Here is a 17500-nt window from a genome sequence, read left to right on the forward strand (position 1 = left end):
AAAATCTATATGTTCTGTCACAAGAATCAATATTTTTTTTAAACACCTTACTAAATTAATATCAAACCAAAACTAAGAACGAATTAAAATGTAATGGAATTTGTTCTGGTTAATATTGATTTGAAAAAATGGTTACGTATCATGATATCCGATATTGTTTTAGTGTGTTTTGATTTTGAGACAAGATAAATTAGTATTTAAATAGACTTTCCGTGTGTTTGTTTTTGATATTCAATTAAAAACCAATATCACAACGGGAAGTCTTGCCGATAATAAGACATAACAATGCCTGTTATCAATGCTATCGATTATTTTTGTAGGGAGATAAAGTATTTTGACAGATATATTATATTGTATTACATAAAGACAAGAAATACATGAAAACTAGAAGGAGTTGCCAAGTTGTTAAATACACTACAAAATAAAACGTGTATTTCGACAATCTATTTTTTGCACTCTCGAGTGTAAAATTCTTTTGGTTATTATTCGAGGATTCGTGTTCGCATTGTTGTTATAATCATCACCATTCACATTATCATCACCGTCGTCATCATCCTCACAATGATCAACACCATAATTCTACACACAACTACAGAAAAAAAAATTAATACAGTAAACGAACATAGAAAACAAACAGTCTTCCTTCCTCAAAAATCACTCTTCGTAATCACTGTGGTACTCACAGATTATTTTTTTTTAATGAGCGTTTAAACCGCGCAATATCCACTAAACGTACTCAAAGCTTTTTACAAGGTCCCTAGCCAACAGCAACACTTAACCTGTAAGATGGAACAATAAGCCTGTTAGGCGATGTTACTTTTTCTCACAGACTCAAAAAGACAAAGAAAAAAAAAACTAGAGCATTTAGCGCAATATCCACTAAACGTGTTCAAAGCGCTTTACAGAACGCTGTTAACGACCAGGTACTCATTTTACACCATCGCATCACCGGTTGAGAGCTGTTTTTGGTTTGTTTTTGAGGGTTGTTTGTTGTTTTGTTTTTTGTTGTTGTTTGTTTGTTTTGCTTTGTTTTATTTCGTTTTTTGTTTTTTTGTTGTTGTTGATTATTTTATTTTGCCTAGTATTTTTCGTTTGGTTTTTTTTTTTTTGGGGGGGGGGGGTGGTTGTTTTTTTTTTGTTGTTTTTTGTTTGTTTGTTTTTTTTTTGTTTGGGTTTTGTTTTTGGTTTGTTTTTTCGGGGTTTTTTGGTTTGTTTTTTACTTATTTCAAATATCGATATAGACAATGCGTGTAAGCACGCGGGAATATGCGCGGGCGTGAAAGTATCGTGTAAGATAATATTAATGTGTACAATGTTGATTTCAATGTATTCATCTCCGAATATAACCAAAAAAAAAAAAGGTCTCCTACCTTATAGGAATAGAAATCATTCATTTCAAATATCTTAAAATTCTATGAAATCCAACACAAAGCACATATCGGTATGCCTTTCGTAAGTAAATATTGATCTTCCCTCCAATCCCCGAAACAGGTATAAAGGTACCGGCTGTCAAAATTTCAATGAAAACATGATAATGATAACATACCAATCGATAAAGGCAGGAGTATCGCCTATGTACCACCAGCAACGACTTGAGGTAGAATTTATAACTCCACAAATCCTTATTGGTAGTCAAAACGGTGCCAACCTTTTACCTTAAAAGCAAACTCAACGAGAACTAGAAGTCGAAGCGACCTGACAAGCTCCTCAACTCCCCGACTTCTCTGAACGCCGGACCTCGGTGCCAGAGACGAGGGGGTTAAAATCTCCACCATCCACCAACTCGTTCGTCACCAGGTCGTCAACGGAGCGTAATCAAGGTTGTCATTTTGGCTTTTTATAAGCTTCGGTCTATGATTTAAAAAAAAAAATTACTACTACTCTACTACTACTATCACTACTTCTACCACTACTACAACTACCACTACTGCTACTACTACTACTACTACTACTACTACTACTACTACTACTACTACTACTACTATGTACTACTACTACTATTACTACTACTACTATTACTTTTACTGCTAGTGGTAGTAGTTGTAATAGCAGCAGTGGTAGTAGTAGTAGTAGTAGTAGTAGTAGTAGTAGTAGTAGTAGTAGTAGTAGTAGTAGTAGTAGTAGTAGTAGTGGTAGTAGTAGCTGTTGTTGTTGATGTTGTTGTGGTGGTTGTTGATGTTGTTGTTGTGGTGGTGGTGAAGGTGAAGGTGGCGGTGATGGCGGTAGCAGCAGCAGCAGTAGTAGTAGCAGTAAAATGGGAAAAAGAGAAGGACCTGGAGGAGGCGGAGGAGGAGAAGGATGAGGAGGAGAGTTTGGATAAGTTACCTGACAATTTTTTTTCATCTGATTTCTTAAAAGTTTCCACGAGCGTTCTTAATTTAATGGCCTTTCTATCAAATAGTATCTGGCAACATCGAGCGTAATGCCAATGGGGAGAAAACCGTATCCAGTGTCCGCCTTGCCCCTGCTAGCTGAATAGGGAATCGTGGCACGTCGCGTCAAGAGCACGACAGATTGCTGGGTTAATTGTGATAAGTTAATCCCCCTGGATTAGTGCATCAAAGACTGTTATTGAACTGGCATAATCGACTGGGCCGGCAGTTCCTATGATAAAATTGCTCGGCTCTAGTAATCAATGGCCCCCAAAAACGGCTCTGGTCTACCCCGTGTATACTAACGCATTTAAGGTTGAGACCATAAATGCACGTAGAAATCCCAGTCATTGAAATCGTTAATCCCACTGACAATGAATTATTGGAATTTAACTCACGGCAGACAGGATTTGATAAAAACGGTAATAGAATACGAAGGGAGACGTTCGCCACTATAAGCCCTGGAAAAACAGAAATTGATTTTCTCAAATAAGCTTGTTATTTATAAATTTATTTTCTTTGTTGGAAGAGTGGCATTCAATTGCTTGAATAAAAATAGAGTAAATAATGGGGGTTTAAAGTGAATGGCAAAGGCCACTTCGTGATCGTAGAGATCAAATTTCTAATACAAGCAATCAAACATGTGTTTTACAAAAACATTTCCGCAACCTTTTGTTACAGATTCCCCATTATTCTGCACACAAAACGAGGGATTAGTGCTGTCTAAAATTCGTGAATTGCATTGAAGTATCTAGCACCGAATCTTATCAACAGGGTCGTTTTTGATTTGTTAGAAAATTCTGTTTTTACGGTTTCTCATCTATCTTATCGATTCTGCACGGTCTCCTGAATTCGGGGCGTAGATAGTTGTCGATAGGAAATTAGCCGGTTTCTTAAAACCAATTGTTATCAATCGTGAAAATTGGATTGAATTAGAATTTTTCTTTTATAATGAATTTTTAAAATAAATAAATGAATTCAAGTTGATAATCAAGAGAAAAGAAGCGCAACATTTCCAGGGGAGAAAAAAAGGGACGGGGGGGGGGGGGGGGGGGATAGATAAGCTATAGTATCGCACTGAGAATTGAAAAATGTCAAGGGTGAAATTTTGGTATGCCATGAAATTTATACGATGGTTACCACCAAATCAAGTGAATATTTTTATTTCTTAGTTCGGGTCATTTCATGGTTATATACATATGGACTGGAATATTGTATAATGTATCGATACCATCTCTCGATATTCGTGGAGGGATGCCTTAATCGTCAGGTTGTTTTATGACTTTTGGGTTCTTTTGTTGGGTTTTTTATTTGTTTGTTTGTTTTTGTTTTGTTTTGTTGCTTTTGGGGGGGGGGTTGTTTTTTTGTGTTTTTTTTTTGTTTTTTTTTTGTTTTTTTTTGTTTTTTTTTGTTTTTTTGTTGTTTTTTTTGTTTTTTTTTTTTTTTTTTGGGGGGGGGGGGGGTTCTCATCAACTTCTCCCTAACAGATTATAAGCCGCAAATATTACAGGGTTATAGCTTTTTTAAATAACAATTGTTTAATTCATTTTCTCTCTTTATGGTTGATACAAAGTTGGAATTTATATTTCTGTGACCAGGGAGAGTTGGAATGTCAAAGTGCCATTTGATATTTACCTTAAAGGGCAGGTCAAACACCAGGTGGTCAGTAACAGCTATTTTGTGGAGGTTAATATGACCGAAATGGACACAATGTCATGTAGCACCTTTGTCAATTACCTCTTGACCAGATTGACTTTGGAAGAAATATGCAATCCCGATACGTCCTTGTGTCATTATGACTCTGTGGATCTACCTATCATTTCAGGCCGTATTCGATTATACTCTAATTCACTTACACTTTTCACCATAAGAGGGTGGGGGGGGGATGCGATGCGACTCAGGCTTCATTGAAATTTCTGCTATCGTAATTTCTGCTCTTTGTGTGAAAACGGTTAGATATGCTATTATAATAAGAGAAAAATATTTTTAAAAAACAGATACAATCTCGCCAACAATGAGTTAAACCATATACAGTAAGAACAGTAAATATTGACATCTATTAAATAATATCACACCAACCCGGAATTGGCCCGAAAATGTATCACAATTTAACACCCCATAATCTCAGAACTACGATAATTAGTAAAAAGGTTACTGGGAATCAGAGCAGTAAGTTTTGAAGCAAATGTGTCCAATGTTACCAAATCTAGTCCCATGTTGGAATTCGTACAAGTGTTACACAATCAAATATCGTTTTTAGATCCATTGGTATTTAGTATTAGTGAGAATAATTACCACAAAAATATATAGATCTATAATAGATATACATGAAACGTTATAATCTAGTGCGTCCGGAACTAAATGGAAAGCGAGTTTATATTTGTTTTATTTTTTTGTTTATTTATACTTTGTTTTGTTTCCTCTTATGATTTGATTGTTTTTGTTTGTTTGGTAGTTTATTGTTTTTGTTTAATATTGTTTATCGTTTTTAATTTTTATTAATTTATTTATTATCATATTGCTGTAGTATTTGTAATGATCATCATCATCATCATTATCATTATTATGATCACTAATATTAATCAACCTATTATACCAATTTTATAAACAATATTATTATTGTTATCATTATTATTATTATTATTATTATTATTTATTATTTATTATTATTATTATTATTATATTATTATTATTATTATATATTATATCATTATTATTATCATTATTAAACAATCATCACTACCATTACATATTATTATTTTATTATTATTATTATTATTATTATTATTATTATTATTATTATTATCATCATCATCATCATTATCATCATCATTATTATTTCACCAATGGAATGCCAGCACAGTATTATCATCATTCTAATCGTCGCCATTATAACTGTTACAAACCATTTGAGCATGGCTAAATCTATTTTGAGGCAACCGGTATTTGACGGCCAGTGGTGGATTACACGAATGTCACGTCTACATAATACTGAGATTACGGTAATCTCGGCACCGTATGGCGACGTGAGAAGGAAACGTGGATTAGGCGAGTAGATAGGGCAGTCTAATTAATAACGATTAAAGTCTACAAGTGCTGTTACGGCAGCAGATGCTGTACATACTCAATTTGTCTCAAATTTAGAAAGGAATATCTACACTTATTCAGAGAACTGTAATGAAGAACCTCACGCGTTCGACGATCCACGTTGGGTCAAAAAATATATTTCGTTGCAAAAGTTAAATTATATATATTTTTTTTCGTTTTTTTGTTGGTTTTTTTTTTTCAAAGAGCTAAGGCACTAATTGGACATCAGAGCAATGATGCAAATTTGTCATACGATATTTTAATTTAAGTGATGAGGGCTATAGAAGTTCGGCTTTGTGGATAGCTCTTGCAAAATTGTATGAAAAAGGTGGAAAGCGTGGCTCAGCTTTTAGGGTCTTTGAAAAGTACCGAGTTCGACTACCCGCCGCGCTGTGAGTCATCTCGTCCTAACTCACTTTGCGGCAATGCGCTGTGCTGCGGCAGACGCCTCGATTATGATTATGCAGTCCCAGGTTTGAGTGTTTTATTGGCAAGCTAAGGATCATTTTAATCGATCGATATTTGAAGGACGAATTTTCTGGCAAAACTTTTAAATATGCGGTTTATTTTTTAGAGTACGGCAGTCAAGTCAGGTACTCTTCAATACCTAAACGTATGGGAGCAAAAAATAAATATTGACAATGTTCAACATCGCTTGACTTTGTTCCAGACTAGATCCCCTACCGGTTCCATATTATGTGTCATATAGTGCCCGAATGTATTTAATAACAATAATATTCATTTGTAAAACGTATTCCCTATAAAAGCATTGTTTAAAACAAAAACAAAAATGGCAATCAAAGAATAGGTCAACTCCTCTCGTCCTTTTTTTTAAATTGGTTATCCCCACCGTCTGGTGTATATTTCTTCGAACTCTTTTGGTTTTCGAATCAGTCAATTCTATCGTTTCTGTGTACTTCATCGAACTTCTTATTATTGGCTCTTTTGGTATTCGATCCATTCAAGACGATATGAAACGTATGCTATTTCGAACAAAGATTATACAGTGTTGCTTTCCAATATAATACTACATTTTTGACCAACTGTCTCAAACGGTATGTCGTCGACCAGAGAACGACTCGTACTTGGAACCATCTATAGCGAAAATGAGAAAAAGGCGTTATGTCAGAGTATAGCAGTAATCTAATGATATGGATTCACAGACTATTTACCAACAATAGACGCGGATAGCCTATATGAGTAAATTACAACCGCCCCTATATTAATAACAAACAAATTTAATACATCGGGTATTGTGCACTTAATATTCTTAAGCCCCATTTAACACCAAAGGATTAGAAATGACAAATGCCTTCAATTGTAAAAGAAACACGGTGCCTACATCATTACAAAGAATACACGGAGTTCATACAATATCAATAACGAAATAGATTCAGAAAATGAGTCTCTGTTGGTCATTATTATATTGAGTCGCCAAATGAATTATTATCAGCCTAATATATCGGAGTTAATATATTTCTTGTGATCTAGGCAAAATGTTGGGGTTTTTAATGCGTCCTCTTCCTCTTCTTCTTCTTCTTCTTCTTCCTCCTCTTCATCCTCCTTCTCCTCCTCCTGCTTCTTCTTCTTCTTCTTCTCCTCCTTCTCCTCCTCCTCCTCCTCCTCCTCCTTCTTCTTCTTCTTCTTATTATTATTATTATTATTATTATTATTATTATTATTATTATTATTATTATTATTATTATTATTATTATTATTATTACTCTGGCAATCCATCCACTAGCTTGATGAATTATTCACGGAATTTACGGAAATCATGATTTTAAGCGCTATGTAAATTTAATCCTATCTGCAAATGGCTGGCAGTCCCAAAAGCCTTCAATTCGATGGCGAACACCCAGCCATAATCTATGATCAAAATATTCATTTTCGAAAAACCTTTTACGTCCACAGATGGCATCTTTAACTTCGTGATAATCGATCTATTGATAATGTCCCACCTTCAAAGGGGCAATAAATCAACACTTCGTTAAGTGTCGTTCCTTGTAAAGCAACAGTCTAAGTGGTATAATGTTTTGTGTGGAAAATTATTTAAAAGGATTCCGAACTATATATGAAGGGGGTGGGGGGGGGAGGGGGCAATAGGAGTTGTACCGATAAGGACTTTACATTCTAGCCATCTACCCCTCCCCTCCCCTCGAATCCACCTCTAACGATAGTGCTCATACGTTTGCCTTTTTTTCCCTCCTGATTATTTTTTTTTTTTTGATCATATTTAATATACAAGAGATACACAAATCGCTTGGGTATGGGTATGAGTTGTCAGGGTGTAATGATAATAATATCAAGCACTTAATATAGCGCTAATCCATACGAAGGCTCAAAGAGCTTTTCAACCAAACTCACGCACGCAAGTACAAGGCATACGCACGCACAAACACACGCACAAAGGGAGGGAGGGAGAGAGAGAGAGAGAGAGAGAGAGAGAGAGAGAGAGAGAGAGAGAGAGAGAGAGAAAGTATCATTTATAAACGAAAACTTTAACGAGATAAAAACTGATCCCTAACATACAAAGTCTTTAATATAGATTGAAAAACAGCTAAACAGCCTGCTTCCCTCAGCTCTTGTAGGAGAGCGTTCAAAGCTTGTGGTCCTAAACAAGAGATCGTTCCCTCACCAAGGTTTGTATTTGTTATTGGTCCAAGTAGCCGAGAGGGATCAGACGAGGATCTCAACATTCTTGGCTCTCTATAACAATGGAGTAACTCAGGTCAGATGAGTAGGTTGGGGCTGATCATTCGAGGCAGCGATAAACAGGAACTGCAGCTTTGAATTTAATTCTATTAGCTACTGTTGACCAATGCAGCTCTTTCAAAAGGGGGAGGGCACTTTCTCATTTTCGTTTTCTTTTTATTAATCAGTCTAGCTGCATGGTTTTTTGTTGTCTGCAGTATTTTAAGTTTTGAACCAGAAAGACCAAATGGATGGAATTACAAAAATCTAATTAAGAAAATATAAGGGCTGTGACCAATTTCTTTGCTGCTGCCTCGGAAATTAATGGTCTAATATGAGTTATTTTTCTAAGCTCAGTAATCAGCCCTATTGCGCTTATCTGGACCTCCATAGCCATTAAACAAACAAGAATTTTTTCCAGATTTCTAACTTTTTTAACAGGTATGTTGATCATATCATGAGGATCAATACTGCTTTCATGGCTATATGAAGCGCTTTGTTCCCTATTTATGTATTGTTTTGTGATTGAAATGGCACAGATCATTAATAAATTCCTGGCATATGAAACTGGAATGTGATTCCAAACTGATGTATAATACAACAAGCTTATACTATCAAATCAACAATAAGCAAAAGAAGTCAGCATTATCACCTCCTCCACAATGAGTGGATATATTATACATAAACATGCAAAACGACAACATTTCAGGGATGCGTTTAAAAAATTAAGCACACATTGAACTTGATGTTACAAGAGGCTGTGATCAAAATAATATAATGCAGCCTGAAGCTTTAATCCAAGTGTAAATGAATAATGAGAAGATTTAAAATAGATATAATAATTTAACATTTTAAAAAAGACAAATGGATAGTACATCTAGATTTAATACAATATCTTTTGTCTTTTTAATCGTTTTCCAACACCGTCCATTTGTTTTCTTATAAGAGGTACGTTAAATTATTTATTCTTAATAACGGGGAAATCCTACAAGTTGACATTCATCTATCTTACTTCATCTAATGACGTTATACATTCCTTTAAATTTGTTTTAAGAAGAGACTATGAAAAGTTGGAAGCCTCTTTTTGTTGTATGTTAATTTTTCTTAAAGAATGTACTTTCTGCAAATCAGATTTCTGTTTATACAAAAAGTCGGGCCCGAAAATTGGGGGGGGGGGGGGGGCTCACACTATTCGCAAACATCCTTTTTAAATTAAAAATCAGTTGAGTCGGTGTCATATTGAGGAAAAAAAATAACGAATCCAATGGGTTTACGTTGAACATGGAATTATAATATTATAAGGTGCTAATAACATATATATGAGATGTTTCTTCTCTTTTTATCGCCCAATCAGAAATTAGATGGCCTAGATATGAAACAAAATATTTCATTAACATTGTCGCTGTTGTTTCGTTACAATTATATTTTAGTTCTGCAGTTCATCAAGTTTTATTTACAGGTTTTAAAACGCCAATCTGAAATCACTTTCTAATTTGGCAAAAATCATTTTAAACTCGGTACATTTTGGTCAGAAAATTCTTACTTTCAAGCAAACAATTATTTTCAAAAATTCTTGCATGCTTCACACAAGGGACACAGATCGACAAAATAGGATTTTTCCTCCTCATGACAGAATGCTCTGCATCTAAACAGCTAGCCACATTCGATTATAATTTTTCTAAAACGCTCTCGCATTTCAATACCATTCTAAAGCAAAGAATACAAAACAAACCACACAACAACAAAAACCCAAAGAAACAAAGACACAAAAATCGGACAAAATATAGACAGAATGGAGGAAAATAATATCTTTTTAAATCTCAGCATATTTATTGACACCAACTTTGAAACAGTTTTGTAAAACCAACTATGCTTGAGGGAATCTAGTAAAATGTTGTTACCTTGTTGCATGCTTATTCTTTTCTTTTCCCTTAATCACAGTATCGCATTCAATATTCAGGAGAGAAAAAAATGTTATTTTCCTCCGTTAATGTGTCTTGGCCGTTAATTTCTGTAAGCTTCTTTCATACACTAGTCGCAACATCAATGAGAATCAAAGCAATCATAAACAAATTAACCAAATTGAACACAGCAGACGACGATCCTACCAATGAAGCGTTATGATAAACATGGAATGACTTGGTCCGGGTGCCGTACATACGTGGCCATAACATTAACATCCCAAAAGTGTCGAACGTCGCCGACGCAAAAAAAAAATTACATTTGCATTCATTTCCAGCAAGGGTCAGGCATTCTCCTTGTATTTTTAAGACCTCTCTTCCTAAATTAGCTACGCGGGTGACTCTGACAGCGCCGTCCGTTAAGACTATATGAAAGGGATTAAGAAGGATTTGCCTTACAAAGCACGGGGATTAAAATAACAAGGGGCAGGTTATGAAGAGGATAATGGTCGATCGCCTGTGAAAAGACCAACCAAAAAGCCTCTCTCCAAGTCTCGTAGTCGTCCGTTTCTCTTTCATAATAAAATTAGTGCTCAAAACTCCTTTACCACCCACCCCTCCCTTTTCCACTCCAAACTTCATCTCTTCGGTGCTTCAGCCCGGTGCCATACGGATATAATCTGGTCCGCGAGTTGAATGCACGTATAACCAAAATAAATATTATCTTATGAATTAATTATCACTACTGCTTTATCTAATTTATTGTCTTTCTTTTTTTTCTTTTTTTTTTTCTTTTAATAATTTATTTCCAAGACTAATATTCCCAAAATTAGCTTTACAGCCTTAAGTAAACCTGGCTGAAGGTGTCAAACGGAGGACATAAATCAGGACGGAATTCTCGAGAAGGCCTCCAATCAAATCTGGCGCAAACTGACAAAACGCACTTTGTTTTATTTTAGCCGACAACTTTTGATTTCGAATACATCGATGGATTTCTGCTCAAGTCTCATATCAAATGCTTAATGCAATGAATTTACAGTGTATTAATAAATACCCCTTGTGGACGATATGGTAAAGAGTACAATATTATTCTTCAACTAAATTGGCAATAGATGGCAATTTTATGCACAAGTGGAGACTTGTCACAGATATTAGCCATGGGGTTTGTGAGACGATACGATGGGTTTTTTTTTTTGAAAATGAAATGTTTAAAAAAAATAAATGAATGAAGTAGAATGAATAGAATTAAGTTACACTCGACATGAAAAAAGGTTTGAGAGGTTTGAAGATTTTTGACGACTTGAAGGTCATTTTAATCCCTTGATATTTATAATCAATATTTATGGCCAAAAAAAGGCGTTTTGTGAGTTTATGGTAGAAATGCCCGTTTGATAGTGCTACGCATTGGTTCTTGCAGGACACAACATATCACGCATATACCTTAAACATAAATAAAAGGAGGAACCTTTAGAATAATAAACAGGGTTTTTTTTTTGCATAATTAGTTGGGGGTTTTTTTATGTTCTCAAAAATTACAAGGTCGAAGAGGTGAGACTGAGATAGAAAATCAATATGATATTTATATTTGTTTTTGCTTTGTTTTGTATTAGTACATAATAACTCAACTATCTTAATTAAAACTGATGATCAGCAAAATTTTATACTAGTGACTGAAGGTATCGATGTAGTTTATATATTCTCTCTCTCTCTCTCTCTCTCTCTCTCTCTCTCTCTCTCTCTCTCTCTCTCTCTCTCTCTCTCTCTCTCTCTCTCTCTCTCTCTCTTCCGAGTATTGCCGAATAGCGAAATCTACAGAAATCAACTCAAGTGGGGAGTGAATCTGAGGCCATGGGAGATGGGCATCAGTGGGGATTGAACCAGAGACTATGGGATGAAAGCACCATTAAGGATTGAACCAGAGACAATGGGATGTAGTCACCAGTGGAGACTGAACCTGAGACTATGGGAAGTGGGCATCAGTGGGGAGTGAACCAGATAATATGGGAGGTGGGCACCAGTGGGGAGTGGACGAATGGGGAGTGAACCAAAGACTATAGGAGGTGGGCACCAGTGGGCAGTAAACCAGAGACTATGGGAGTTGGGCACCAGTGGGGAGTGAACCAGAGATTATGGAAGGTGGGCACCAGTGGGGAGTGAACCAGAGACTATGAGAGGTGGGCACCAGTGGGGAGTGAACTAGAGACTATGAGAGTTGGGCACCAGTGGGGAGTGAACCAGAGATTATGGGAGATGGGCACCAGTGGGGAGTGAACCAGAGACTATGGGAGGTGGGCACCAGTGGGGAGTGAACCAGAGACTATGGTAGGTGGGCACCAGTGGGGAGTGAACCAGATACTAAGGGAGACCGGCACCAGTGGGGAGTGAACCCAGAACTGTGTTAGAGCGAGGTGGACAACAGTGGGGAGGGAACCCAGAACAGCCACAAATTAGTGGACACTGGTGGTGAGCGAACCCGGAACTATAAAAGATGGAAACCAATAGAGTATAAACCCCGGACAAATGAGATATTGACACCAGTGAAAAATAATCCTTAGATTACCTGAGATGGGCACCAATGGGGAACGAGCTCAGGACTATGGAAGTCATTCTTTTTCATCAGATGATGCTCATCTTTAGACGAGTTACCAACCTATTATAATACCTCTACTCGTTTGCAAATGATTGTCTGACTCCAGATAGTGGCAATTTTTGTCTGACAATACCCCCCCCCCCCTCCCGTCCACAATGCAGTGATTGAAATAGATGAGTCTCTTAGACTTGGCGGAAAGTACTTTCCGACAAACAAACGTCTTACCCAAAGGGTACAAAGCGAAAGAAACTGCCATCAAACCGGGATAAAGTCAGGCTCTATTTACCTTGTGACTCGGAAGGACTACTATTCATAAGATGCCAGGTATATGTGCTAAATAGTGGGAAAAGAAAGCAAAAAATATATGCAAAACATTTTTTATTTCATTTGAAAAAATAATGGCCTGAAACGGGACACGAGCCAATCATGTGATGTCATCCTAGCAAGTGCTCGCACTTGATCATTTCAAGTGATACTACAGTAGATGGCTTGCTTTCTCCTCATAAACAGACACTATGCAGGTGTTGTGACATTAATTTGTAGGCTAATTCAACAGCCTAGATCATTTTACAAATGAGAATTTCCTATAACAATACATCTGAGACCACACACTGAGAGGTTCTGTGCAGTCAAGCTTTTGTTTGACGCCACCATATTGCTTACAAATCAGCTTGGGTGCGTCATTTACACCAATAACGATTAGAAATGCATAGAACTACAATCTAAAAAGCAGTTAGTTTTATTCTTCTTCTTCTTCTTCGTTCCTCTGATGGACATCTATGGCTGCAGTCCGATATCTGCTATGAAGTCTGTGGTCCGCTTTAGGTCCTCAGCCTCACCATAGAGCTTTGTGTTGAGTGTTGTAGGGGTGACCCAGTGGTTCGAACGTTGCACGTTGTATAATGGGCAATCCATAAGCACATGTAAAGTGGTTTCATGGTCGGTTCCACATGGGCAATAAGGGGTTGTTCCAATACCTAGCTTTGTAAACATATGTCCTCTTAGTCTATTGTGTCCTGTTCGGAGGCGGAATAGAGTGACTTGGCTACTTCGCTGAATGGCATGGATTGGATCCTGCTTGTTGTGTTCTAGGTGTGTGTCATTCCTTTCTTTGTCTATTTTTAGCTTTATTATTTTCTTTTGCTGATGGTAAGTGATTGACGACTTCGGTTGTTCCTTCTGGGCTCCTTCTTTGGCCAGTTGATCGGCAATTTCATTTCCATATATACCTACATGACTTGGAATCCACTGCAGCACAATTTTTCCTGTTTTATCAGATAAGCCTCAAGGGCCTCCACAGTGTGTGCGGCTTCAGAGTCCTGGTAATTTTCAATAGACCGGAGAGCATCATCAGAGTCTGTCAAGTAAACCACATTTTTCCCGTATATTCTGTGATCTCTGGATAGTTCTTTTGTTGCATTGAGGATGGCTTTTTCTTCAGTTTTAGTACTTGTGCACATTGAACCCACTGATACAGATATTTTTTGTTTCTGTTTTATCTGTCCAGTGTATGAGTGCACCAGCACCTCCATTCATGAGGGGGCCGGAAACTGAGCCATCTGTATAAACTCTTATCCAGTTGGTCATTGGGTATTTTTTATTGATCATCTTTAGGGTTTGAGCATTGTCATTATTGCTTCGAATGTTTTCTTGTTGATGGTTATGGATTTTTTGTTTCTTTTTCCACGGTGGTGGTTTGAGATTTGGGACATTGATTTGGGCAATATCTTCCTTTGGTGTCACTTTATATTCGCTCTCTAGTTTTTGTCCCAAGGCGATGAAGTTTTCCCTTTTGAGTCGATTCTCTTTCTTTTCCATTGTACTTGGATGCAGTGGTTGGGATTCCATGAATTTTATCTTTGAGAATTGTGTCACTATTTTTAAATTTCGTTGTTCTTTGAGAGGTTTTATTCCTGTGTGGGTTTCCATCTTGTGAATTGGTGTTGTTTTCATTGCTCCAGTGATCACGCGTAGGCATTGGTTTTGGATTTTTTCAACCTTTTGAAATTGAGCCTGTGAGCACGTTCCCCATGCCGATATGGCATAGTCTATTGCAGGTCTTACATATCCAAGATATGTCTTCTTCAGGACGTTTGAGTTTGCTCCCCATTGCGTTCCAGCAAGTTTTCGGAGAAGCTGCATTCTCTTGTACCCTTTCTGTTGACTTTCATCTATTTGATGTTTCCAAGTGAGTCGAGGGTCAAATTTCACTCCTAGATACTTAGGCATAAGGTTAGTTTTATATTTTAAAGCAATTTCATGTGAAAACGGCTATTTTAATGGACGATAAAATTACCCCACGCGCTCAAATACGTGACGGGGAGTAAGAAAATAAATGAAAAAATAGAAATCTAATGTTAACTTTCAATGAAAGAAATTAGATATCCTATTGTTATTTAATGTGGAGCAGGAACATGTGATATAAATATCTGAGAAGTTGTCTATGATGCAGTGGCATACAAAGCAAAAAAGCAATCAGTAAAAAGAACATCCAAAATATTTTTACAAATCAGCCCTTACGAGGGGGACTACCAAGAAGATAGACAAAGACAGAAACAGATGGCGGATGCTCGTAGAGGCCCAATGTTCCACCACAGACGAAGTAGACTAACTCAAGTAAGTCAAGATGGGGTTTAAACCTAGTACTCGTCTGCTTTGACTGGAAGTATATCATACAAGGCATTTTCGATATCGGTTAACAATCCGTCAGATTTACATAGCTACACTCGCATAGTACACAGCTAACCGTCTATTGATTTCAATAATATGTAGGTAATCTAAAAATAAATGTAATAATATCGATGCGATTCTAATATCGATTTAATTGTATTAGTTCACGTCCGTTCTCCAACACCCCTTGAGTGGCATCTTGATCCGAAAATCCCACCGTTACGGCAAATAAAAGGAAGCAATGAGCGAATAGACACAGAGATACATTGAGTTGACAGTCCATAATATTTGGCCTTTCACTAGGGATTACCCGTTGATAACACAACTTGAATCCCCTAATTTTATTATGAGGTTTGTAATGTCATTGCTAAGATTGTGCCTGTTGTTATCCAAGACTACTGTGTCATAATATATATTATGTATGTAGACAGGGAGGACAAGCAAGGTTTATGAATATTCCCTGAGCCTAATTTGTTCCTTATCTGTCTTAACAATAACAAAGAGAGTTCCTTCCGTCTGCAGATATTTATCATAAATCTCAAATTACATCATATATCCAATGGTAATCACTTAAAACAAAGCGCGTTACAAGAGAACGATAGAAGATTCTATGTCACCGACACAATTTTATTTTAAAAGGGGGGAGAGGGACATTTAGGACACAATATAGACGGAATAAAGAAAAAATTTAAAGCTCATGTAAATAAGTACAACTGTACCTTTATCTCACCACCAGTCCAAAATAAAGAAGCAAAACATACATGTTTAAAGTCAATGAGCTTAAAAACAAAGCTAAGAAATCATGGAGCATCAGAGACATAAATCACAAGACAAGTAATCCTTAAATGTGTAGGAGCAGTCCAAAGAGATGCGTTGGGCGATCAGTATGTATCAGAACTCGAATTACAAAAAAAAAGAGATGATAATAACATTCCTTTTCATTAAATTTACCAAACATAAATAGATCAATAAATACATGGTCAATGGTAAATCGGTAACTGATAACTCACTGTTGAAATAATACTCTGTACGAGGGTAGAATGGCGATTAGTTTTGTAGAACTGTATAAATCTATTATCAGAAAATACTATATTATAGGTGGCGTTTGGTATAATAAATTACAATACCACTATCGCATTGACATATAAATAACCTTCTGTTTTAGTAATAGCGTGAGTGAGTGTGTGTGTGTGTGTGTGCGTGTGTGTGTGTGTGTGTGTGTGATTAGTATTTGTTTATGAGAGTCTGTGCGATTAAATATCCATTGAAATGAATTGATTGATCGATATTATTTTAAAATGTTGAAATGGTCTTTCCACCTGGCACCCGTATCGCTTTTTACAGTGTCAGACTTGTTTATCTTATCATTAAAAACTTCAATAAATTTGCAATCCGTCTCCCTATTTATTTAGGGGTTTAGAAATGGAAAGCCAAGTTCATATTTGATTCTAACGCACAAACCGGTCCACTTTTTCCCGAAACGACGTTGTTTCTAATATAGTTAAGATCTGAATAAGACCTTTGATCTGGACAAGTCGTAAATTGATTTAGCACTCCGGTGTGACAGGAAAGGCGGTATTTTGACACAAGTTCGTGAAACGAACCGTTTTCGGTTTGCTCTTTTGACGGCCGGCCTTTACGATAACTCGATAAAATAATTACGCTAAATACAATTAGTGACATAAGTAACAAAAACATGACTAGAATGAGAACCCTTTTAGAAGACTATCTTTTCCATGTGAACTAATTACAACGTCTGGTGAATATAAAATTTCTGTATTCAGCTGTCGAGTTGAGCCATTGCTATGAGGCTTAACAAACACTTGAGACACAATGAGAGAATAAGACGAGAGAACTCTGACGCTGTAAGAAGACCTTGGCGATGAGGAAAACCAGGCACCTGATCTCAAATACCAACAGTCAGCGCCGAATCCATTACAAATTTTAGAACCACATAGAAGGACAATGTTTTGTGACTGCAAATACAGGGATTACTTGTACATACACACCTTAATTGCTATACTGGACCTGTTGGCCCGTGTCTCTAATTGCACTTAGACCACCAGTATAACTTCTTTTAAAACCTGGTTTTGGGAATATAGCATATAGCTTATAAAACCTGTATTGACACTAACCGTGCAAAATTGGAGCATAATTATTGGTATTTTATTAGAGCATTGAATGCA

General features: G+C 36.6%; 1 protein-coding gene across 4 annotated transcripts in view; it reads right to left on the reverse strand.

The window, feature by feature from the left end:
- LOC144966348 (uncharacterized) overlaps positions 1 to 17500 on the reverse strand; it is a 52868-nt gene that overhangs the window by 19571 nt on the left and 15797 nt on the right. Inside the window, exon 1 of one of the 4 annotated variants that reach the window (XM_078902677.1) lies at positions 10055 to 10168. The exons of 1 other annotated variant lie outside the window; for it this stretch is intronic. The gene's annotated coding sequence lies outside the window, so the exon portion shown is untranslated. Of the gene's footprint in view, positions 1 to 1370; positions 1768 to 10054; positions 10169 to 17500 lie in introns of those variants that run through there. 2 more of the 4 variants (XM_078902674.1, XM_078902675.1) reach the window with 2 other exon arrangements.

Source organism: Berghia stephanieae, chromosome 2 (genome assembly GCF_034508935.2).
Source record: "Berghia stephanieae isolate SIO BIC M18660-M18661 chromosome 2, UCSD_Bste_1.3, whole genome shotgun sequence".
NCBI lineage: Eukaryota > Metazoa > Mollusca > Gastropoda > Nudibranchia > Aeolidiidae > Berghia > Berghia stephanieae.